At 39.8% G+C, this 26,378-nt stretch overlaps 1 protein-coding gene across 8 annotated transcripts in view; it reads left to right on the top strand.

Moving 5' to 3' along the window:
• The window catches only part of ABCD3 (ATP binding cassette subfamily D member 3), a 238,241-nt gene that overhangs the window by 129,184 nt on the left and 82,679 nt on the right, over positions 1-26,378 (top strand). For 6 of the 8 annotated variants that reach the window (XM_085020725.1, XM_085020724.1, XM_085020723.1 and 3 more), the window contains one exon: positions 14,578-14,754. The gene's annotated coding sequence lies outside the window, so the exon portion shown is untranslated. Of the gene's footprint in view, positions 1-2,315; positions 2,390-14,577; positions 14,755-26,378 lie in introns of all 8 variants that reach the window. The other 2 variants (XM_085020726.1, XM_085020721.1) reach the window with 1 other exon arrangement.

The raw sequence follows: 26,378 nt of genomic DNA, 5'->3' as shown, positions 1-26,378 counted from the left end.
TAACTTTCACAGAGTTACAAGTAAATATTTCAGCCAAGAGCTTCCTATGTCAAACCAGTTTTTGAAGGTGTTGTCAAGACTGGGGAGTGGGTCACTTAGAGCAGCTTAGAGGTCTCAGAATTCAGTGGGTTAATAGCCTGGTTACTGTCATTTAAAATCTGTTGAGTGAATTTCCTTAACCCTTCGATATGGCTGATTACACACGCTAATCCTATTGAAGGTACAAAATAGCTGCTAAATTGTTGTACTAGTAGACTACAGATTTCTTGTACCAATGGAAGAGTGCTTAGGGTCATTTTTAAATTGTTCTGTCTATGGCCTTGAGTCCAAGAGAATCCTAGAGTACATCTTCCTATCCATCCTGGTGGAAGCCAAGGCCATGAGTTAGTACCATAAACCCACTGTATTCCATGAGGTGAGACGCAGTGAGTTTCCGCTAGTCTGACCCAGTCTGCTCCATACCAGCCACTATCTCTAAGGGTAATAATATGTAGGCATTGTTCATAAGGCGCCCAGCCTAATTTTCTAATGTTACTAGGCTAGGCTTATCAGTGTTAATGTGATTTATTGTTCCCAACTAGAGGAGTCTTTAAATGTAAATGGCCATGCCTGGTGTTAACCACATAAACCCATCCCATAATTGTGGAAGCTGCCCTTCTAATAAATAGGAGATTACAGTTTCTGATTAAGACTTAGCTTGTTGTTCTTGAGTTTGAGTGGCCCTAAAAGAAAATTCGTATTTATGGTCAGGGTCAGAGCAAGTATTATTAATTGGCCAGGTGGGAAAATCTCATCTAGTAATAAAGTAAATTTTCTAAGGGCTATCCAATCAGAGCCTTGGTTGGGAGAAATCCACCAAGGTAACCCAGAAGTACTAGGCATAGGGAATTAGCCACAATTGGACCCAACAATTGGTTTGGTTTTTTGTTTTTGTTTTTGTTTGTCTTTTTTTTTTTTTTTAATTGGCATAGGACAATGCCCATGATAGAAAAACATTTGATTCGTATGCAAAAGTCCAGGAAGTCAAGAAAACACTAAAAATCCATGTAAGAGTTGGGTCCAGCTGTCTACTTCTGGTGTTGTCTTCTCATCCTGGTGTAGTTTCCCCTCTATGTGAGCGTTAAGATGATTTCGAGCTCAGCAGTCCTCTTTACAGACCAGCCCAGTACAGGGGGCCTTTTTTAAGTGGGAGATATGAGTCCAAGAGTTGATTCCCTTTAGTTTTGCTGCCCATGAGCTGTTAAGAGTACCTAGTAAGCACCTTTCCATCTGCCTTGGAAATGTCCTTTAAATTATGTCTTTTCCAATATGTATAATCTGCTGGTTGCAGGTCCTGGGGCATCTGATCTTCACCCAAAACTAGATTACTGAGGAGTCCCCATCGTGGCTCAGTGGTTAACGAATCCGACTAGGAACCATGAGGTTGCATGTTCGATCCCTGGCCTTGCTCAGTGGGTTAAGGATCTGACGTTGCCGTGAGCTGTGGTGTAGGTCTCAGATGCAGCTTGGATCCTGTGTTGCTGTGGCTCTGGTGTAGGCCGGTGGCTTCAGCTCTGATTACACCTCTAGCCTGGGAACCTCCATATGCCATGGGTGTGGCCCTAGGAAAGACAAAAAGACAAAAAACAAAAAACAAAACTAGGTTACTGAGATGGCTTTAGAAACAAGCTTAGAAAGTCCTTTTAGAAGCTCAGTTAAACCTTGCAACAATATAACATAACAGCAAAGAACTATCTGGGAAGTAAGTCTTGGTGAATACAGACCTTAATTAACAAAATTAGATGAACAGATATCCATTCCTTTATAAAGAAAACAAAAAGTGGATGAACCTATTTTTAGTAATGTTTCGGTATTTCATCCTATTTGGAGATTACCTAGGTATTTCCGTATGGGTAGACCCAGGATGTCCATCATTTAATTTAATCTTTGCAAAACTCTTATTAAAGTTAACAAAAAGTTTTGAGGAATTTGCTTTCCAAGCACACATACCATATTTATTGTATTTATTATACAAAACATATTTACTGTACAAAAAACTCTCATCCAATTTTCCTCTACTTAAGTCATTTGTTGCCAACAGTTATATTTAGATTAGTCACAAAAACTTCAATATGACCCTAAAACCATTAGCCATCTGAAGTTATTTCTCTTGCTGACAAATTTTGTAAAGAGGATAACATAAAACTTATCTGGTCAATCTATCCCTGCGGAATTAAAATTGTATGACTGCATTTCTTTCAGTGTGTTTGCTTATGTTTTGTTTCAAGAATTGCGGTTTTCTTTTTGTTTTTGCTTTTTTTTGGCTCCCGCTGCAGTGGTGAAAGTGCAGAATCCTCACCACTGGACCACCAGGAGACTCCCTACTTTTTTGGTGTTGATAATTCCAAAGGTATGCTTGTTTTAATTAAACCAACTACCTTAAAGTAATGGTGGTTAACTTCTATAACAATTCTTTAATTCATGTAAGAGCTTCTTTGTTTTTTGAGTCAATTAAATAGAGCTCCTTACCAATAAATTTTAGCAATACCATCCAGAGATTAAAAAACACCACACATCTACAACACATATGTATGTATATATGCAGACAAACACGAACATACAGACAGATGGAGACAAGGGCCTTACTGCTGCTTTTTAAATTTGGTCCAGGTCTCACATACAAACTCAAAAGATAGTTGGATCCAAATTGTGTCTACTTGCCCAGGTGGTCAAAGTTTTTTTGTGTGTGTTTTTAATTTTGTTTTGTTTTGGTTTTGCATGCGGTAAGTATCTTTTTGGAGTTGTTTTTTTGAGTCAATTTGTCTCAGATTGTCTCAATTTTTAAGCTTCAGCATAAAAATTAAGGAATGCATTCCATTGCCTCCTTTCTCTTAAGGCCATCCCTTAAGGTGGCCTTATTTAAAATAAAGCTCCCACTTTTGAACAGAATGGGGGACTTAGCAAAAAGCTTCAACAAACAGACTGACAGAAAGAGAAAGCAAGATTTCTCCTATGAGTTTTGGAATATATTTGTCTATTATGAAAAATCAAGGGCAATTGCTATTTCAATTTTTCCTTCTAGTTGTTTATTTGCTCTGGCTAACTTGGAACAGAATTAGGGATTTCATGCTTGGATTCTCAGAGAGTCTGATTTTAAAGCATCAGGTTTCACAGAGATGGAGAGAGGAAGATGGCCCTGGGAGCAGTGTTTGAACACAGGATGGCTTCTGGGGAAGACCCCAATGTCACCTGAGACAAAGAGGTAGGGGAAGCCGAACCCAAGGAACGCAAGGCCTTGAAAGCGGCTGTATTCTTCTTTAGTTTTGTAGTTTTTTTGGCCGATGTGGAAATAGTAGCTTTCTGGCAGGTGTGAGAGCAGCAAACCACTTCTAGTTCCCACGCTGTGTGGGAAAGAGTGTCCAGTCACTATCCAACCTGCCTGGGCTCTGCCAGGCTCAAGGCGTTCACAGCCGAGCCGGGGAGCAGGTTGGCCCTGGAGGAGACAACACGCTGCTTCTGAAAGTGTGATGTAGGCTCCAGTTCTTTCTCTGTGAGCCTGTTTCTGTGTGTGTGAGTGTGGGAGAGAGAGAGAGATGGAGAGAAAACTTTTACTGTATCCATTGCCATTTCCTTGTTTGCACCAACGCTGGGTCTTTAAACCCAGAAACCCCAGCAGCCATTACAAGTGAATCTCAGGTATTTAAGGCAAATGCTAAACTCCCTCCCATTATTCCTGCCTGGCTTTTCTCTCTGTTTTTGCTTCCTGTGTCTGCTCAGCTATTGACTCCTTTTGTGTTATGGTTAACTGCTCAAACTCTGAAGTCACATCAACCTAGCTTCCAATTCTGGTTTCCCCAGTTACTGACTGTGTGACCTTGGGTAATTTTCTTAATGTCCATTCACTTTAGTTACCCTAAAAATAAATAAAATGAGATCTTCCCCTTTGAAGTGGAAGCTCTAGTAATTACTCAGTCTTTCCCCTTTCACCCCTCAGAGCGGACAACAAATTCTCTGAACACGAACAGCCATCCTTGACCAGGACACCCACTGCAGTTCCTCTCAGGGGCTGCTTCACACAAACACCCCATCCAGCCTCATTTTCTAGGGCCCCCTGGGAAGTCCAGGCCCCAAATCAGTGCCTCCCTAGGGGTGTCCGGCAGCTCCTCATCCCACTTTCTCTCTCCTTGCCTTCTCATTCCACATTCTGTGCCTCCTGGGGGTAGACAGGGTTTTTTTGGTTGTTTTCCCCACATTTATGGAAGAATTTTATGTAAACTCTTCTTAATTTTATATGCACATGAGTATAATGTTACACATTTCTATCTCTGGGGGAAAAAACCCAGCGATTGCAATGGCATTCAATTGCTTTGGTTTTCTACGGGGCCATGGGCCTGGATGAGAATGAAACGGTTCCCAGCCTGGGACTCGATCTCCGGAGGTTCTTTTAGAGAGATGAAAAGCAAGCTAAGGACAAAATAACGAGTTCCATCTAGCCTTACATGATGCACAAGGTATGTGCCCAGGCTTTGTTGTTAAGCCCGAGATGTTTTTGGCTGGTCTCCAAGAAACAAGAGTGTAATGGCCTATACTTCTTTACATGTAACCTTTTTTAGGATTCCTTTTATTTATGCCAGTTTCTTACTTGATTTCTGGCTTCTGATTAGACAGATGTTTTTTATATCAACATATATTTTGTATACCAACTCGGAATGCCTTTTATCATGACATTTTCCTGCACCTTTTGTTTTGAAACAACGTAGATTTATAGGTGATGACAAAGATAAGTTATATTGTGCAGAGGTAAGTTACAAAGATGGTACAGAGAATTCAGCCATCTTCCTCTAACGTGACTACATTGTATAACACCTTTCGCAATGCCTAAGAACGTTTTGGTTACAGCATTATTAACTAAATTGCAGACTAATCTGAATCTCACCCTTGTCCCCATTTTCGCTTGATCTGCTCCAGGATCCAGGGGGATTCCACGTTGCGATTAGTCACATATCTCCTTCGTCTCCAATCCATGGTGCTTTTTTTCAGTCTTTCCTTGTTTTTCATGAACTTGAACTGCTAAAGAGCCCTGGCCAGATATTTTGGAGAATGTCCCTCAGTGTGAGTTTGTCTAATGTTTTCTCATGATTAGACCAGGGTCGTGGGTTTTTTTTTTAAGAGCATCACAGTTTTGAAATGCCCTTCTCATTGCATCATATCAGGGATACATTATATCCACATGTTCTAATTAACTTGTTACTGGTGATATTAACCTTGATCACTTGGTTAAGGCGGTATCTGCCAGATGTTTGTAAAATTACTAGTTTTCCCATTTCCATACTGTATTCATCAGAAGTAAGTTTCTAAGTCTAGTTAACATTCAAGATTTGGGGAAATAAATGACACCTCCTTTTGATACACCTAGAGGCGTATCAAAGAATTTGTGGACATATATTAAAACCATGAGGGAGTTCCTGTCGTGGCTCAGTGGTTAACAAATCCGACTAGGAACCATGAGGTTGTGGGTTCGATCCCTGGCCTCACTCAGTGGGTTAAGGATCTGGCATTGCCATGAGCTGTGGTGTAGGTTGCAAATGCGGCTCAGATCCCGAGTTGCTGTGGCTGTCGCGTAGGCTGGAGGCTACAGCTCCAATTAGACCCCTAGCCTGGGAACTTCCATATGCCGCAGGAAGCATCCCTAGAAAAAGGCAAAAAGACAAAAAATAAAATAAAATAAAATAAAGTAAATAAAACCATGAGAACGTACAATAACTATTTAGGGGGAGAACTTTGAGGCTATGCAACTATTCTGTTTTTCCTTAAAGTTTCACCCACTAATCTTAGCATGTATCCTTGAATCTTGCCCACAATAATTATTACTGTGGTTTTCAAATGGTGGTTTTTCTATTGCCCTCACTCCTTCTACATTTATTATTTGGAATATTGGAATTTTTCTGTAAGGAAGCGTTTTCTCTTCTCCTCCATTTATTTATTCAATCTTTTATTTATATCAGTAATGGACTAATAGATACTTATTTTCAAATTACTCAACTTCTTTGCGTTATAATCCAATACTATTGTTGTTAATTTTATCCCTCAAATTGTTCCAAGTTTGGCCAAGGAAGCTCTTTTTATTTCTGCGTCATCCCTCTCTCTCCCTCCCTGCCTCCCTCTCTCTCTCTCCCTCTCTCACCCCTCCTAGAGTTTATGCTGATGGCTCTGACTCATCCAGCTCCACAGGGCTATTCTAGCCTTCCCCCTTTGCCTATTTGTCATTTATTTTCTTTGACAATGAGAAACATGATTTCTATTATCTACAGTACACTTACTTTTGTTCAGCCCTAGTATACTTATAAAGTAATATCAGACTTGCTAAACTGAACTCTGTGTGACACACAGTTACCAAGTAGAATACAGTGTTTTTGTCAGTTCCTTTTTGTCTTTAGCCTTACAGTTTCCAGTAAAAACATAGTGTCCTCAAATTACATAGGTCAGGTCTTCTCCCATCCCCAGTATGCAGTTAGGTCATACATTCTTTATACATTCTCTCCCCTGCTCTAACAGCTTCTGGTAACATTTTCAACAATACTCACTGTTGAGCAATAAAGAATATTAGGAATTAACGTGTCTAAAACTTTTTTACTTTATAGTTTTAAAGTTTATGAAAGTCATGCATACGCATTTTTGTTTAATGGTAGAGAAAGGTAGAATGTGAACAAATAATTCTCTCTCAGTTGTCTGCGTGTGTGACTGTGTAAGGACTTGTCTACTCCTGTGGCTCTTTTGATCTCCATTGGGATGTCTTGTCTGGCCCAGTAGCTAATGGTTCTGAGCTCCATTCTCAGAGTTGACCAGCATTGATGCTTTTAGTTCACATCTGAGAAAGTTGAGAATTAGTGGTTAAGGTTCCCGTAGTTATTTATGGCAAAATCGAGGTGGAACTTAGACTCAAGACTCCCAGCTCATTTTTCTTTCAACTTCCTGGTGGTTTTGTTCAAACACAGGTACTCAGATCAATCTGCAACCCTGATATGGGTGAGTGTGAAATGAATAACTTGCAAAATCCTCATAAGGTGGTAAGTAGACCGATCTGATTTCAGCCGCTGCAGATAAAGGGGCAGTATAAAAAACTTTTCCATTCTGGCTGCAGCCAGAGTTTAGTAGGGATTCACAGAGAAGCTCACAGACAGAAGGCATCAGCCAAGATTTTCTCATGGAAGTCCCTGTTTTGTAAAGATTGGTCCAGTAGCAATTAGAAGCATAATATTCTAGAACAATGAAAGAATTATTGACGTAATCTGTGCCTCTGAACTAAAAAGATGGTGAAATTACAGAAGTTGTGTCTTAGCTGTGGTGACAGTAAACCATGCTCTAACTGGACCAGTGTGGCACTCTGGAATAAAAGAGGTTGAGGAGAGAACTTGCAGAGCCAGCCTGACTGAACCCACAGAACTGCCACAGGACCAGAATAGAGCATCACCGCTGTGTGTCTTAAACAAAAGCCTCAGCAGCCTCTAGCAGAGGAGCTGCTGCAACTCTAAAACTATGTCATGATTATGCCTGTGGGTGCCTGAACTAAACACAGATCCTTAAACTAGCATTATTTCCATTGCACAATTGAGTTTTTGTGAACTAATTCTTTTACCACTTGGAGAAAATGCACTCCTTCCTGTATTGCTAAAGATATTAGAGGCCTGAACTGGGTGGAACTCGCTTAACACGTGTAGTTTGCAGCCCTGGTTGTTGCTCGGCGTGGGCAAACCAGGAAGGCATGCTCAGTACTGAATGGTGCCCAAACAGGCACCAATTCTATGCATGCATGCCACTCCTTATATGTATGACCAGGAAAAGTCCCAAGCAGCAAAATCTGGACATCCTTCCAAGTGCAGCAATTTATGCATCTTCTTGGGTAACAAACTGGTTAGTTATGTTTTGAAATTAAGCATACATCCCACAGGACATTCTTAAATATTGTAAAGGTTGTTTGAGAGAAGGTTAAGATATTTCCCTTATATATTTTCAGATATCCTAGGTCTTCTTAAGATAAATTATTTCCCTTTTATGTTTTTAGAAACCCCGGGTCTTTCTTGGGACATAATGGTCTTAACACTGGAACAAATTCCAGGGATGTTGAACTTCTCTTTCGATGTGAATTTACCTTAAAATATCTCCCATTTAAAAAAAAAAAAAAAAGCTTGTTTGTTTGTTCATTCAATTAGTTGGAGGTATAATCTATAGACCACAAAAGGCACAGCTCTTAAGAGTTCAGATTGATGAGTTTTGACATTTGTAAATACATATGAAATCACCACCCCCAACAAAATATAGAGCATTTTCATCAGCCCCCGAAAGTTCCCTCGTGTTACCTTCTAGCTGATTTTACTCCACTTCCAAATGCCACAATTTTCTGACTTCCATCATACATTTATTCTACCTTTTCTTACACTTCATATTTATTGAGTCAAGCAGTGTGTGTGCGTGCGTGTGCGTGTGCGCGTACACACATGCATACATATATCTTCCCTCACAGAATGTTTCTGATGTTCATCCATATTGCCATACTTATCAGTAGTTCTTTTTGTTGTTAAATGCCCTTCCATTATATCCATCCATGGATATACCATAGTCTGTTTTCTCATTCCCTTGTTGATGGACAGCTTTAGGCTGTTATGAAAAAGGCTGGTGAGGCTCTTCTTCAATTGGTCTTTAAATTTTCTCTTTTTAAAAACTTTGTGGGGGGAGTTCCCATTGTGGCTCAGTGGTTAATGAATGCGACTAGCATCCAAGAGGACGTGGGTTGGATCCCTGGCCCCGCTCAGTGGGTTAAGGATCCAGCGTTGCCGTGAACTGTGGTGTAGGTCGCAGATGCAGCTCGGATCCCGTGTTGCTGTGGCTGTGGAGTAGGCTGGCGGCTACAGCTCCAATTGGACTCCTGGCCTGGAGACCTCCATATGCCGCGAATGAGGTCCCCCCCAAAAGACCAACAAACAAAAAAAACCTTTTTTTTAAAATATAATACCAAAGGTAGCAAAAATTAAAGTTGCAAAGAAACACTCATATACCTATTACCCAGATTTATCTATTGTAAATATTTAAACTTTGCTTTCTCATTTATGTGTGTGTGTGTTTGTATTTTCCCTGAACCATTTGCAGCTCTTTTGCTCCAAATTTATGGTCCTTTACTCCAAAAAATTCAGTATATATGTCCTTAGAATGTGCATAATCTCTAATATAACCACAGAATAGTTACCAATTTCAGGAAATTTAATGGCAGTGTAGTACACTCATCTATCAGATATATTCCAGTTTTGTCAATTATAGACCCAGTAGTGTCCTTAATAAAGTCCCCTATTCCTCTGATAAAAAAATCCAGTTTAGAATTATCAATTGCTTTTAATTTTCACCTCTTTTAACCTCCTTTAATTTGGACTATTTCTAAAGCCTTTGTCTTTATGACATTACATTTTTGACAAATTGATACCTTCTCTCTTTTTAAAAAAGTGTTCCTGGAGTTCCTGTCATGGCTCAGCAGAAACGAATCTAACTAGAATCCATGAGGTTCGATCCCTGGCCTCGCTCAATGGGTTAAGGTTCAGGTGTTGCCATGAGCTGTGGTGTAGGTTGCAGACGTGGCTCAGATCCTTCACTGCTGTGGCTGTGGCGTAGGCCAGCAGCTATAGCTCTGATTTGACCCCTAGCCTGGGAACCTCTGTATGTTATATATATATATATATATATATATATATATATATATATATAATAAATAAGCATTCCTCATTTCAGATTGTTCTGATGTTTCCTCACAATTAGATTCCCATTTTGCTTTCTAGACCAGACTATTGCACAGGAGATGCTATATCCTTCTCAGGGTAGCATAGTTGGAGGCATGAACTGTCCCTCTGTCCCACACAGGTGATTAATGCGTGTTCTTGCAACATTCCGCCATTATTTTTTAAAATGACTTGCTTATTTTTCAGCATAACTAGATTTTCAAGGTTCTTCTTATATCTCCCTTGCTCCATCCCTGAGAATGGTCATTTTGTGAGGCGCTCTTGTGAAGACCAAAATCTGGGTACTAGGTCTGATCATTGCTACCAGTATCTCTGCTTCTTGGCCCTTCAATGGACAAAATTAAATACATATGCACAGGAGTTCCCGTCGTGGCACAGTGGTTAACGAATCCGACTAGGAACCATGAGGTTGCGGGTTCGGTCCCTGCCCTGGCTCAGTGGGTTAACGATCCGGCGTTGCCGTGAGCTGTGGTGTAGGTTGCAGACGCGGCTCGGATCCCGCGTTGCTGTGGCTCTGGCGTAGGCCGGTGGCTACAGCTCCGATTCGACCCCTAGCCTGGGAACCTCCATATGCCGCGGGAGCGGCGCAAGAAATAGCAACAACAATAACAACAGCAACAACAAAAAGACAAAAAAAAAATACATATGCACAGACTTATACACATGCACTTACATATGCACACACCCCCCGAATACCTATTTTAGAAATCATAAATTCACATCTGAGATCTCCAGTTCCGACCTGTCCCCTCAGGTTTCTCTCTTGTCTTCTTCCATTCTGTACTGATATGTCCTTTCTTCCCCTGTGAGATCTCTAGCTCCTAAGAATGTCAGTACATTTGTTCAATACTATAATATATGCTAAAAATAGCTTCAGTAAGTACCAGTAAAATAAATCTCTAAAATGAGCTTAGGGTTCACTCGTAATTCTTTCCCAGGTCCTGTCCTGCCTAAGACTCAGGTTGTGTCGTCAAATATTTGTTCCTAAGTTACAAGGCTTTCTTCTTTCCTTGTCTTTTTCCTCCCTCACCTCTCAGTCCCCCCAGTGTAGTTATGGTATTCATGTGACGTATGATTGGGTTTATTCCTAGTGGTTGAATTTAATTTTTGAATGTGCAGCAAGCACATAGACGTCCTTTCCAGAGTCAAAGTTATGCAAAAATGTATCCTCCGAGAAGTGATTCTCCTCACACTCCTTCCACCCTATTTCCTCCCACTTGTCTCCGTGGGACCACCCTGAACGTGCCTGATCTGGTCTGTTTTCCTCCCACCTTTTTTATTTGGTTTCTCCTTCCGTGTTACTTTCGTAAAGATAAGCAAATATATGTATCCTTATTTTCTCTTCTTTTGTAGGTAAAAGGTAATAAATGTATGTAAAAACTATGTAAGCGTTCCTGCTTTTTAAAAACTTAATCATACCTCCTGAAATGACCTCATTTCAGTTCACAGAGGTCTCTCTTACTTTTTTATTTTTTTTACAGTTGCACAGAATTCATTGCATGCCTATACCAAATATTCTTCAATGTCCTATGCTTCAATCTTTGGTTAGTTTCCATGATTTTGCAAAAATTTCAAAATAATGCAAGAAAGAATTATTGCATATATACTTTTGTATTTCTAAAAGTGGATCTCCTTTCTTTGGCATCTAAATTCCTGCAAGTAGGATTTCTGGGCAAGGGGTAAATACATGTATAATTTTGTGTTTGTATTGGTGCAGAAACCGTGGCAGCAGAAAGAGACAAGTGGCAGTCAGGGATGCGGAATAGCCAGGTTTATTCAGCACCAGTGCGGGCTCAGAGGCATCACCTCCAGGGTCTGAGTAATAGGTTTTGGCTCTGGGTAGCTTTTATGCAATTTTAGACTTCCAGGTCCTGTTTTTCCCACTCCAGCGGCCCGCCCTCCCCCCTCCCAGCAGACAGTGTTCCTGCCTAAGAAGCTGAGTAAACAAGATTATAGAAACAAAACTGGTAAGCAAGGCTTGAAGCACAGCTAGCAGAGCTGCTAGCAAGGACATAAGTCAAGTAGTTGCCACAAGATTATGGGAAGGGTGGTATGGGGGCAAGCAAAGCTGCTGTCAGGCACGAAGCTGCCTCCTAACCAGGTGGTGGGGGGTCCTCTAGTTAAAACTCTCACTTCAGTATCTGTATTGCCAAGCTTCCCTCAATTTTTTCCCATTCCCACAGTGAGGTATGAGGGTGTCTGTTTTCCCTATAGCATTGCTGCCAAGTAACATGGCTAAGCTTTGAATTCTTGCCAATGTTATGAGTAAGAAATATACTTTAGCAAGGCTAATTCGGGATTTCTCTTATTGGGAGTGAAGTTGAACACCTGTCAATATGTTTAAAGGCCATTTTTATGATCTCTTTTTATAAGTTGTCTGGTTTTTGTCATTTGCCCAATATTCTACAGGCTTTATTTCCCCCCAAGTTTTATGTTATTTATAAATAAGGAATATTATCCCATTATCTGGAATGTAGGTTGCAAATACTTTCTTCTAGTTTATCATTTGCCTTTGACTTTGCTTATGCTGTTTTTGGACATATCAAAGTTTTTAAATTTTTATTGCTTATATGTATCCATTTTTTTCTTTTACTACATCTGAATGGTAGTCATAGTTAGAAAGCCTTTCCTGATACCTGGGTTATACAGAAATTCACCCATGTTTTCTTGCAATACTTGTATAATTTATTTTTTACATTTAGATACCTGAACTATTTGGAGTTTATTCTGGTGTATGGTGTGAGAAATGGATTTAAATGTGTCTTTTTCCAAATGGTTATCCAGTTGTCCCAACACCATTTCATAAAAAGATTATATTTGCTCAGTGATGAGATACAGCTTTTATCATATGCTAGATTGTTTTGTGTAGTTGGCTCCATTTGGGGATTTTCTATTCTATTCCACTGGCCTGTCTATTCATGTGCCAACACCACACTTTTAATTATGGAGGCTTCACGGTATGTTTTAATGTCTGAAAGAGTTAAACCCTTTCTTTTCAGCTGTTCTTGCATGTTTATTTTCCTGTATGAACTTTAGGATTAACTTACCTACTTCAAATACAAAGCCCGCTGGAATTTTTCTTGAAGTTGCACTGTTTACTAGTTCACTTAGGGAGAACTGACATACTGATAATGTTGAACCATCTAAACCAAGAACAGGGTTGTCTTTCTACCTGTTCAAATCTATTTTTGTGTCTTTTGGGGATGTTATATCATTTTCTTCATATAGATTTTGAACATTTCTTACTAAGTTTATTCTTAAATATTTTTTCCTTTTTGTTGTAAATGGGATTTTCTCATCCACTACATCTTCTAACTGGTTGTTATTTGTGTATATGAATGTTATTGATTCTTACATGATAATTTTATATCTTGCTACCTTTTATAATTCTTATACTGTTTGAAATAATTTTATCATTGATTCCCTAGGGCAGAAGTTGGCAAATATTTTATTTAAAGGACCAGAGAGTAACTATGTCAGACCTAAGGGTGTAAAAGTCTCTTATGCAACTTCTCAACCCTGCCATTGTAGTGCAAAAGCAGCCATAGACAAGTCACAAATGAGTAGACGTACATGTCTTGCATTAAAATTTTGTTTAAAAAAACAGGTGGGGAGTTCCTTTCGTGACTCAGCAGTAACAAATCAGACTAGTATCCGACTAGTATCCATGAGAACATGGGTTCGATCCTTGGCCTTGCTCAGTGGGTTAAGAATCCAGCGTTGCCATGAGTTGTGCTGTGGTTTGCAGACACGGCTTGGATCCTCCGTTGATGTGGCTGTGGCTTAAGCCAGCAGCTGCAGCTCTGCTTCGACCTCCTAGCCAGGGAACTTGCGTTGTGGTGTCGCCCTAAAAAAAAAAAAAAAAAAAAAAAAAAAAAAAAAAAAAAAGTAAATAAAGTAAACAAACAAATTAGTCAATAAATAAAATAACAAGAAAAATGAGAAATTGCCTTTAGGAGTAAGATTCATATACTTATCATGGTGAAAAAATATCCACCCATTTTTGTAGCACAAATGAAACTGTGGACAAAGCTGCTCCAAGATGCTATCAGGACCATTAAGAAACAATTAATTAATACCGAGAGAATAGAATAAATAGAACAAAAGATGAACTTAACCCTCCAAACAAAAAATAAACAAAAATTTTAAACAAAACCATCAAAACCTTCTTACTGATAACGGGTTGGTAATCAAGTCAATTTTCCAAGGTATAGCTTTCTTTAAAAAAGTATATTTAATTAGCAATTACTTAAATTGTTTAATGAATCTCATTATTTATCTTTCCAATAACCTTGTTTTGGTGATTAAAGCCTCAAGTTAACAATTTTAAACAGAAATATCTGAATTCAAGTGGTTACAAACATTGACACCCTGCTCTGAATGGATCTGTCTTTCTGCAACTACATTAAAGAGGAAGGAAGCGGGGAAAGTAAAGAAACAAATGATGGAACAGGGAAAATGATACTGAATCTGTCACTAATGAGTCACAGAACATTGGCCAAGTCACTTCACCTCTCCCATGGGTCTACCGTAAAGGTTCATGGTAGATTTAGAATCTCCTGCTCAGACTTGCTTTTTTATAGCTCTCCCTCCCATAGTTACCATTGCAACTTAAATAATCCTCTTCTTGTACCTGTTTCACAAAGTAAAACCCAAGTAAATGTAAGAATAGATACCAAGGAATAAAGTGAATAAACTCAGTCAATTGACTAAAGTATAACACCTAGATGCTGGTGTTTTTTTGTTGTTGTTGTTTTGTTTTTGTTTTTGTTTTAAATCAGTGCTAATTGGAGGCTTTGAAAATTGTTCCACACAGTCAAGGATCATGAGCACGCAATCAAGGATTAACAAATTTCCATGAAAAGCTCTTATATGGAAGATAAAATCATGATAGAAATAACAGCATGGAGGAAACAAAGTATGCAAAGAGAAGACAAAAATAAGGAGATTTTATTCATAATCTCAGAGAGATAAAGGATATTGCAGCTATTATGTAAGTATGAGATTCTATAAAAGAAATATTCAGAGAACAAAGAACTTTTCACCATACTAATTCCATTCATATTATTGTGCTCCTTTTTATAACTTCTAAGCCATTTTTGCCTGCGGTCTTTTCTACATTAACTCATGTCACCTTATATTTTTAACTGTTTTATGTTTCAGTCTTTTCTCTCTAAAGATCACTTGCTGACAGATCTTTGATACATTTTATGACAGACAATTGGGACAAACAGGATGAATTAGTTTAGTCCACATTTTTATTATAAGCCATTTTCATTTTTCTTATCTTAGAGTTTATCACAGCATACACAGTTGACCCTTGAGCAATGTGGGGGTTAGGGGCCCAATTGAAAATCCAAGTACTGCTATCTCTGCCTCAAACAAAGGAATTGAGGGAGTTCCCGTCATAGCTCAGTGGTTAGTGAACCCAACCAGCATCCATGAGGATGTGAGTTCAATCCCTGGCCTCACTCAGTGGGTTAAGGATCTGGCTTTGCTGTGAGCTCTGGTGTAGGTCGCACATGCCGCTAGGATCCCCCATTGCTGTGGCTGTGATGTAGGCCGGTGGCTTCAGCTCCGATTTGACCCCTAGCCTGGGAAGCTCCATATTCCGCAGGTGCGGCGCTAAAAAGAGGAAAGACAAAAAAAAAAAAAAAAAAAAAAAAAAGGAATTGATAAATGACTCACCCAAGATGAAAGGTGAAACAGTTTAGATAGATAGAATCAGAATGCAAACCCTGGTTCTTTTCACTCTACATTTTGTGATCCCTTATTGAAGACAAATTTCCCCCACACTGAGTTAATTTAAAGATCTATAAAATGTAGATCGGGTACTATATTTACCAAAAAAAAAACTGCCTGGAAGTGGATCTACTCAGTTCAAACCCATGATGTTTCGGGGTCAAGTGTACTGGTAAAACAGTACTCATTAAGTTTTTTAAAAAATTATATAAATGAAAATAGTAAAGACTTCAAGACTTGCTTTTTTTATGGCTTGTTTATTTCAAAACTGTCTGGCTTTATCATGGTTTTTCTGACACACCAAATTTTAGCAGCCTTTTAAGTTTCCAGTCTGATGGGTAGCACACACCGGCAGAGAATCTGAGAGTCAGACAATGGCCAACTCTGATCCACAGGGGCTGGGGAGCAGGATACTAGGGTGGCCAAGTTCTTGTGCAAAGTTCTCTTTCTGAGAAGGAGGCCTGAGAAGGCTCAGCACAGAGTCCAGTCCTTGCTGTGGTCAGGGCAGCTCTTTAGTCCTAGGAGCGAGATGATGGCATTTGAATGAGTCTAACTTAGCTTTCCTGAATCCCACGAGGTCTGGTTGAACATGGCTCGTTCTAACTCTCCAGTCTGCATTTGTCCTCACACTGTTAATTTCAAGAGCGTGGGGACTATCTTATTTGTTTTTGAATCTCTTATGACTTGGTTCCCAATATGTGTGTGGCAGGATCAGTTTATGTTTTCTCCCTATCATTTCCCCTTTCCTGTTCCCATTCAGGGAGCAAGTTCTGTGCTTCATTGCCTCGATTGGGTTTGGTAGGATGGCTTCATGACTTTTGATTTTCCAAGCTTAAACTGAGACTGGGGTTTGAAGAAAATAAAAAGATTCTGCCTGTGACTGGAGGAAAGAAGGGCTCTTTAGCTGCACAGTGTACCAGCTCAGCTGGATGGTAGGTCAGAAGAACCCAGCCTCATCCAAAGTCGCCTGACATGGAAGGAACTCTGCTGGCTGAAACTAACACAGCATTATAAATCAACTATATTTCAATAAAATTTTTTAAAAAAGACCTAGTATCTAGAAAAGGTAAGGAACTCTTACAACTCAACAACAAAAAGACAACCCAGCTTTTACAAGGGCAAAGTACTAAAGTTCCCGTAGTAGATTAGCAGAAATGAATCTGACTATTATCCATGAGGATGCAGGTTCAATCCCTGGCCTCCCTCAGTGGGTTAAGGATCCGGCATTGCCATGAGCTGTGATGTAGGTCAAAGATGTGGCTCAGATCTGGTGTTGCTGTGGCTCCCATTCTACCCCTAGGCTGGGAACCTCCATATGCCATGGGTGTGGCCCTAAAAAGTCAAAAAACAAACCAAAAGAAAGGCAAAGTACTTGAACAGACTTCTTCCAAAGAACATGCACAAATGGCCAAGTACATGAGAAGCTACTCACCATCATTCATCACTGAGAAAATGTAAAACATTGCAATAAGTATTCATACTCACTAGGATGGCTATAATCAAGAAAAAAAAAAGTAACAGGTATTGGTGAGAATGTTGAGAAATTGGAACCCTCATTCATTGCTGGTAGAAATATAAAGTGGTTCAGTTGCTTTGAAAAAGTTTGGTGGCTCTGCAAAAAGCTTAAACACAGAATTACCATATATCCAATAATTCTACTCCTAGGTATATACCCAAAGGAATTGAAAACAGGTACTCAGGCAAATATTTGCACATATTCATAGCAGCATTTTTCACCATAGTCAAAAGGTAGAAACAAACTAAATGTCTATGAGCCAATGAGTGGTAAATAAAACGTGGTCTCTCCTTACAATGTAACATTATTCAGTTATAAAAGGGCCGCTATGATGGAGATGAACCTGGAAAACATTATGCTGAATGAAAGAAGCTAGATACAAAGTGTCAAATGTGGTGTGATTCTATTTATGTGAAATATCCAGGATAGGTAAAACCATAGAGACAGAAGGCCGACTGGTGGTTGCAAGGGGCTGAGGGGAGGGAAGAGTGGGGTGGAAGGGCTTAATGGATATGGGGATTTTTGGGGATTTTTGGGAGCTCTAGTTAGAGGTGGTGCTTGCATAACGCTGTGAATGTACTAAGTGCCACTGAGTTGTTGACTTTAAAACAGTTAATTTTATGTGAATTTTACTTCATTAAATTTTTTTCTTAAATATAATAGATGATACGTTCACATAGTTAAAAATATAAAAGGTACACATTTATTCAGTCCAAATATTTTTTCCTGCCTCTCTAACCCATTTTACATACTATTCTGCCCCTGGCCCTTTTTTGTTTCTGCTTAATATTATATTTCAATATCATTTCATATTAGTATGTACAGAATTGCTTCATTCTTTTAAAGAGTGAACAATATTCCATTACATTCATTTAACCAGTCCTCCACTGATAGGAGTTTCAAGAATATTCCCAATTCTTTTTTTTTTTTTTTTTTTTCCCCTTGTCTTTTTTTTTTTTTTTTAATTTTATTTTCCCACTGTACAGCAAGGGGGTCAGGTTATCCTTACATGTATACATTACAATTACAGTTTTTCCCCCACCATTTCTTCTGTTGCAACATGAGTATCTAGACATAGTTCTCAATGCTATTCAGCAGGATCTCCTTGTAAATCTATTCTAGGTTGTGTCTGATAAGCCCAAGCTCCCGATCCCTCCCACTCCCTCCCCCTCCCATCAGGCAACCACAAGTCTCTTCTCCAAGTCCATGATTTTCTCTTCTGAGGAGATGTTCATTTGTGCTGGATATTAGATTCCAGTTATAAGTGATATCATATGGTATTTGTCTTTGTCTTTCTGGCTCATTTCACTCAGTATGAGATTCTCTAGTTCCATCCATGTTGCTGCAAATGGCATGATGTCATCCTTTTTTATGGCTGAGTAGTATTCCATTGTGTATATATACCACTTCTTCCGAATCCAATCATCTGTCGATGGACATTTGGATTGTTTCCATGTCCTGGCTATTGTGAATAGTGCTGCAGTGAACATGCGGGTGCATGTGTCTCTTTTAAGTAGAGCTTTGTCGGGATATATGCCCAAGAGTGGGATTGCAGGGTCATATGGAAGTTCTATGTATAGATTTCTAAGGTATCTCCAAACTGTTCTCCATAGTGGCTGTACCAGTTTACATTCCCACCAGCAGTGCAGGAGGGTTCCCTTTTCTCCACGGCCCCTCCAGCACTTGTTATTTGTGGATTTATTAATGATGGCCATTCTGACTGGTGTGAGGTGGTATCTCATGGTAGTTTTGATTTGCATTTCTCTTATAATCAGCGATGTTGAGCATTTTTTCATGTGTTTGCTGGCCGTCTGTGTATCTTCTTTGGAGAAATGTCTATTCAGGTCTTTTGCCCATTTTTCCATTGATTGATTGGTTTTTTTTGCTGTTGAGTTGTATAAGTTGCTTATATATTCTAGAGATTAAGCTCTTGTCCGTTGCATCATTTGAAACTATTTTCTCCCATTCTGTAAGTTGTCTTTTTGTTTTCTTTTTGGTTTCCCTTGCTGTGCAAAAGCTTTTCAGTTTGATGAGGTCCCATGGGTTTATTTGTGCTCTAATTTCTATTGCTTTGGGAGACGGACCTGAGAAAATATTCATGATGTTGATGTCAGAGAGTGCTTTGCCTATGTTTTCTTCTAGGAGTTTGATGGTGTCCTGTCGTATATTTAAGTCTTTCAGCCATTTGGAGTTTATTTTTGTGCATGGTGTGAGGGTGTGTTCTAGTTTCATTGCTTTGCATGCAGCTGTCCAGGTTTCCCAGCAATGCTTGCTGAATAGACTTTCTTTTTCCCATTTTATGTTCTTGCCTCCCTTGTCAAAGATTAATTGACCATAGGTGTCAGGGTTTATTTCCGGATTCTCTATTCTGTTCCATTGGTCTGTCTGTCTGTTTTGGTACCAGTACCACACTGTTTTGATGACTGTGGCTTTGTAGTATTTCTTGAAGTCTTGGAGAGTTATGCCTCCTGCTTGGTTTTTGTTTCTCAGGATTGCTTTGGCAATTCTGGGTCTTTTGTTGTTCCATATAAATGTTTGGATTGTTTGTTCTAGTTCTGTGAACAATGTCATGGGTAATTTGATAGGGATTGCATTGAATCTGTAGATTGCTTTGGGAAGTATGGCCATTTTTACAATATTGATTTTCCCAATCCAGGAACATGGAATATCTTTCCATTTCTTTACATCTTCTTTGATTTCTTTGATTAAAGTTTTATAGTTCTCGGCGTATAGGTCCTTTACCTCTTTGGTCAGGTGTATTCCGAGGTATTTGATTTTGTGTGGTACAATTTTAAAAGGTATCGTATTTTTGTATTCCTTTTCTAATGTTTCATTGCTGGTATACAGAAATGCAACTGACTTCTGAATGTTAATCTTATATCCTGCCACTTTGCTGAATTTATTAATCAGTTCAAGGAGTTTTGGGGTTGAGTCCTTAGGGTTTTCTAGGTATAGAATCATGTCATCTGCATACAGTGACAGTTTGATCTCTTCTCTTCCTATATGTATGCCTTTGATTTCTTTTGTTTGTCTAATTGCTGTGGCTAAGACTTCCAAAACGATGTTGAAGAGCAGTGGTGAGAGTGGGCATCCCTGTCTTGTTCCAGATTTGAGTGAGAAGGCTTTCAGTTTTTCCCCATTGAGGATTATATTTGCTGTGGGTTTATCATAAATGGCTTTGATTTCAAGAATATTCCCAATTCTTTGCTTTTAAAAACAAAGATGCATTATATCTAGAACATTTCACTTATGTAAGAGTACATCTATAGAATCAACTTCCTGAAGTGAATTGCTGCATCATAAGGTATGTGCCTTTGTGACTCTGCTAAAACTTTTGATCAGTTATCTGACAGTTTGCACTCATTTACCAGCCTCTCAAAAATATTGATCAAAGATTACATAGCGTGTTCAAATTTCAAAAAAATTTGAATTCTTGGCCAATCTGGTAGGTGAAATTTATATTTTAGTGTAGTTTTATTTTGTACCACTTACCATGTGTGATGAAAGCATTTTTTCATATTAATTTTAATTTTTTCATTCAAAGACCTATAGTTCACATTTTCACTCAGTTTTATATTTAGCTATGGCCTTTTTCTTACTGATTTGATGTACTTTTAGGTAAATGAACCACTAATCCACGAAATAAAGTGCAATTTTTTCCTACAGTTGTCTTTCTGCTCTATTTATGGTGCATTTTTTTGGTCTTGAAGAGATTACATTTAGTAGCTAAACATCAGTGATTTTCTTCTATTTCATTTCTGGATTTTAATACTTGTAAAGGTCTTCCTTGTGCCAAGATCTTAGGATAATTGTTTCACGAGGAGTTCTTTTACGTTTTCACCCAATAGTTTTACGGTTTCTTGACGTTTATTTTTTCTTATTCATTTTTTGAGCAATTTGGAAGTTATTCTCTTTATTTTGTTTGGAGCATGAGGTATGAATCCAGTTCTTTTTATTGAGATGATACAGGATTAAAGAAAAATAAGACTTGGAGTTCCTGTCATGGCTCAGTGGTTAATAAACCCAATTAGTATCCATGAGGACATGGGTTTGATCCCTGGCCTTGCTCACTGGGTTAAGGATCGGTGTTGCAGTGAGCTGTGGTGTAGGTTGCAGACACAGCTCAGATTCTGAGTTGCTGTGGCTGTGGTGTAGGCTGGCAGCTGCAGCTCTGATTCGACCCCTAAACTGGGAGCCTCCTATGTGGCCCTAAAAAGACAAAGAAAGGAAAAAAAAAAGAAAGAAAGAAAAATAAGACTTGGATCCTCTCCTTATAATGGTTACTGCCATTTAAATAAATAGGCTGTTGGCAGAAATCAGAATAGGGTGCACTGGGAACACCAAAGAGGAAAAGAGAGTCCAGAAAAAGCTTCACAAAGGAATACATCTCCAATACTTAGTGATAATCTCAATCAGCATTCCGATATCCTTCTGGAACTTTCTTTTATCTTCACTTCTGCGAGTCTTATTCGGCTAGCTTCCCATACTACCTTTTAAATTATTCTCATTGTCCTGGCTCCTTTTCTTTTCTTTATTCGTAAAATGTACGTGTTCCATAGGATTATAGTCCACTCCTTAACTGCCCATTCTTTTTAAAATTCTTACTCAGTTCCAAGGATTCATCAGTTTTGAATACGGAAGATCTATGAACCCATATTTTTTTCTAAATGTATATTTGAAACTCGTGTTATATTTGGAATTATATATATATTTATATATGATTATTTACTTAATAACTGTTCACCCACTAGACTGTTCTGGGTGAGGACTATTTTGTTTTTCTCACCACTGGCCCCAGTGCCAGGCACATCATAAACCATTAATAAGGACTGTCCCTGAATTAAGTATTTAGCATTGATCATTTTTTCCTAAAAACTAGATCTTAATTTTCTGATTTTCGACTGGGCATTTCCTGGGGCCATTCTCTTAACAGCCCAGAATATTTGTTCAGTTTAATGTGCCTCCCATGTGCAGACAGTGGGTAGGGCCTGAGGACAGACCTACTCTAAAGAAACAAGAGCACAACTGTGCGTGTGTATGCTTTTAATCATTGCGACCTGCTTCTATCCGTTTGGGGTAAAAGTATAAAAGTCACATATTTCCTACTGTTTATTTTTCAAATTAATTGCCCAATTTAATCACTTATTAGGAAATCCAGTATCTTCCTTTTGAGGCTGCCTTTCTCACCTAATTCACCCAAACCCACAGGCACTAATTCAGCCCAGAGAAGTTAGAAGTTAGCTGTCTCCAGATAAGAGAGGAAAGTGAGGCTTCCAAATAATCGACTGGATTTTTATCTGCCAAAAATCTTTGGCTACTAGCTAGTGTTGCCATGGCGAGTTGGCTATCCTCCGAATCCTTCCTCCCCTCTCCTGATGTCCCAGGTGCACAGGTTGTAGAGTGGCTGAGACACGGCCTCCCACGGTTTTTCTCTGCTTGGATATTTCCCCCAAAGACCATGGATGACTATTCCTGAATGACTGACCTGGGAGGGCCTCCATGGCTTAGACAAACACAGTGCTAGAACCAGGTCTCCTTGGGGCCATGAGGCTCCATTGTTGAACCAGTCCACCAGCCCAGGCTATTTCCCTGGGGAGTTTCTCTTTAGGATCCTGAACCTGTTAGACAGGACTCTGTCAGTGTATCAGAAAGTTTTGATAATATAGAACCTCAAAAGGAAGGAGGTTGAGATCTCAGCCTTTCTTCTCAGGGGGGGGCACCCCGAGGCAAACTCTCCCCTTACCGATTTGGGCTAATGAGGGCGACGAGGAGAAATGGGGTTGTTGGGATGTCCTGTTACACACTTTCCCCCCGGGGAATTGGGTACCTAATTCTCCCTCTATTTGTGTCAGCAAGAGGGGGCTTCTCAAGTGACTCTTTTCTAAGCAAAGATGAAATGTTCCTTGTGACTTGAGGTGCTTACCTTGTCAGAGAAACGACGGACAGTTTCTCTTAAAAATTTTTTCTTTTAAGATTTGCCTCCCCAGATACCCTATTATACAGTAATAGAATGACATGGGAAACAGAAGCAGGACAAAGGAGGGAGTGATTGACTTTGCAGGAGGTGGGGCGAAGTGGTCAGAAAAGACAGTTTGGGGTAGGAGATCATCAAAGCTTCATTTCAAAGGATGTTAGGGCCAGAAGGGATTGGTATTTCAGGTAGAAAGAATGGCATCTGCAAGGGAAAACCACAGAGGGGAGTAGCAATGTGCTGGGGCAGAGGGAGAACGCACGTGCTAGAGGGGAAGAGTGCCAGGACAGAGGAGTTCAGAGAGCTCAGAGCTTAGATCATAACTGCCTTTGTGTGAGATGCTAAAGATCTTGGCCTTTATCTTGGTGATGAGACACTAGTGAGGAATTTATCTGTCTACTTCTCCTGGCCTTCCTAACAAGCAGGTGCCTATTTCTGTGCCCCTGCCCTCTGGTCACTATTATCATCCTTTCAGGTGCTCAATTAGGAAGTTTCAGACTTAGTGAAAACTTTTTCTTCCTACCAAATAATGATCTCACCCATCTCCATCCAAAAAGGCCAGAGTCCTTTCCTTTCTGCCCTCCATCCAAAGTCCTTTCCTCCCTGTTTGCTCTGTGCTGCCCTGACTCAGATGCTCACGACTTTTCACCTAGATTATTTCAAGAGTGTTCAAACTGGTTTCTACTTGATGCTTCCACCTTCCATCCATTCCACACCCTGCTGCTAGCATAATCTTCCTTAAGTGATGGGTGAGGTCCTGACCTTTCGCACACCCGCAATATTCCCTTTTACACGCAGAATAAAATACCCGCTGGTTAACCTGGGGTTTTAGATCTTCCACGAGTTGACTTCTATTAAACATTCTATCCCTTTCTCTCATTTCACAGCTTGTCTTGAATCTTCATCCACACCCCTTAATCATGTTCCTGAATCTGCTTTGTACCTCTTGTATCTGTATCTTTGCTCCTATCATATCTTTTCCTAAAGCCCGTTTCTTCTATTTTTCAAGGTCGGGCCCAAATCACATCAGCCGTGTAGCAAATTACCCCAAAGTTCAGCAGCTTAAAACAGTGACCAGCATTTGTCACCTCCTCCAGTCTGTGTGGGTCAGGAATTACGGAGCATCTTGGCTGAGTGTTCTGGTTCAGAACTGTTCATGAGGCTGCAGTCATCTGAGGCTTGACTGCGGATGGAAGATCTACTTCCACGGCTGGCAACCCGGTGTTGGCTTTTGATGGGAGTCCTTGATTCTTCTCTAGGGCTGTTTGGCTGTTCTCTGTGGCAGCTGACTTCCCCAGCAGCAGGCAGGTCAAGGGACCAAGGCAGGAACCACAAGGCCTTCTATGATCTGGTCTTGGAAGTCACACACCATCACCTTCGCCATACTCTTGTTCACACAGACCAGCCCTAATGTGAGGAAGATTACACAGTGGCTGAATATACCAAGAAGCAAGTATCATCTGGGACAGTGTTGGAGGCTGGCGGACACACATCTCTTCAAGAAGCTAGATTCCTTAACTCCAATGTTCCTCTCCTCCCTGTTCTCAGGAGTTCAAATTCTTTAAAAAATCAGAGCTCCTGGAGATCTCCTGATAAAGTCACTTTTTTCAGGAGTTCCCATGGTGGCGCAGTGGTTAATGAATCCGACTAGGAACCATGAGGTTGCGGGTTCGATCCCTGGCCTTGCTCAGTGGGTTGGGGATCCAGCGTTGCCATGAGCTGTAGGGTAGGTCACAGACGTGGCTTGGATCCTGCATTGCTGTGGCTGTGGTGTAGGCCAGCGGCTACAGCTCTGATTAGACCCCTAGCCTGGGAACTCCCATATGCCTCTGGAGTGGCCCTAGAAAAGGCAAAAAAAAAAAAAAAAAAAAACCAAAAAAACCAAACACTTTCCCCCTTAATTATTATTATTATAAAGTGTAAATCTGAAAAATTGCTTGCGTTAATTATAAATGGATACAGTGCTAAGGAACTTTCTCTAAAATCCTAGGTTGGCAGAAACTTCATTCTTTGGAACACATATTAGTGCGAACAGATTATTCCTTTCCTGCCTGGGGAAATGGGTGCCATGTAAGTCACTTTGACCTGGAGAAGTAGCCTCAATTTTAGTGCAGAGGTTCCGATAAAAGGTTGTTCAGATATTCTACATTAATCTTAAATTTTTCTTTCAACGAAATGGAATCCCTGGCCTGCGTCCCAACCCAGGTCTGATAGGAATCCTTTTACATGTAGGTCTGAACTGCCCTGAGCCTGTTAAGCACTATGTCATTTAGAGTCGACCTAACTCTTCCCTACTCCAAACACCATAATGATCCCAGTTTCTTTCCTTTTTTGGAGACATGCCCACCATTCCTCTGCTATGCAGTTTCTTTTGCTGCAGCAAGTTAATAAACCCAACTTTGCTGGGTTACAATTTTTGTCCCTAGGGCTTTATGACCATTTGGTGTTATCTGAGCTCATATCACGAGTTGCAGTGTGGCTCAGCAGGTTAAGGATCCCACATAGTAACTGCAGTGGCTTGGGTTGCTGCTATGGTGTGGGTTTGATAGCTGGCCCAGGAACTTCCCAAATGGCCTAAAACAAAAAAGAAAACAAAACAAATTACCCATGCTTCTTGAGCCAAGGGTGGGTTTTTCAGAACACCTTGCCCAATGAGTAACATTCTTACCTTACCTTTCCTTTGAACTATAGTCTACTTCCTAAATATATCTCTCCTTTGAAATATATTTACTAAATGGATATATTTTGGACTAACCTTACACACCCTACCTTCACTGCTACTAACTCCAAGGTGATACACTTTCTCCCAGGGTTTCTAACGCTTTTACAGTGCTATGCAATTTATGAGTGAATTAGTAATTTTCCCTCTTCCTGAATAATTCTTGTAATCTCTATTAGGTGAGAAAACTCCTAAGGAACCATTGTTTTGTGTTTTATTTTAATGTGGAGTACTTTAATACGCCTATTGTGCAGATTTTATATACTTATTTTCTGACTGACACACTTGCTTTTCTCTGGTTTCCTCAACTGAAGACAAGAACTCATGAGTCACCGTACATTTCCCCAGTCCAAATGCTAAGGAGAGGGATTTCTGTATCACAGGGCCTAGCAGAAGAATGCTGTAATCTGTAATGCCTTTCTGATTCTGGGAGTCAGGCCAGCGTGAATACAACGCATGCTTGTTATTTCTGAATGCCCCTTCGCCAACAGCGTTTCTCAAACTTTCTGTTTGACCAGATCCACAGTAAGAAATACATTTTGTATTACTCCTCAGGACACATAGATACGAAAAACTGGCAAAACATTTTCTCAAAACAATTCTTTTACACAAAATGCACCCCGAGATTTTTTCTATTATGTTCTGTTCGACCAGAATTCATTAAAAAAA

The sequence above is a fragment of the Sus scrofa genome, chromosome 4, assembly GCF_054392235.1.
Source record: "Sus scrofa isolate SSC_HxYL_T2T_F1_AM1 chromosome 4, Sscrofa_HxYL_maternal_Yorkshire_Landrace_v2.0, whole genome shotgun sequence".
NCBI lineage: Eukaryota > Metazoa > Chordata > Mammalia > Artiodactyla > Suidae > Sus > Sus scrofa.
This window is presented reverse-complemented; position numbering and strand designations above follow the sequence as displayed.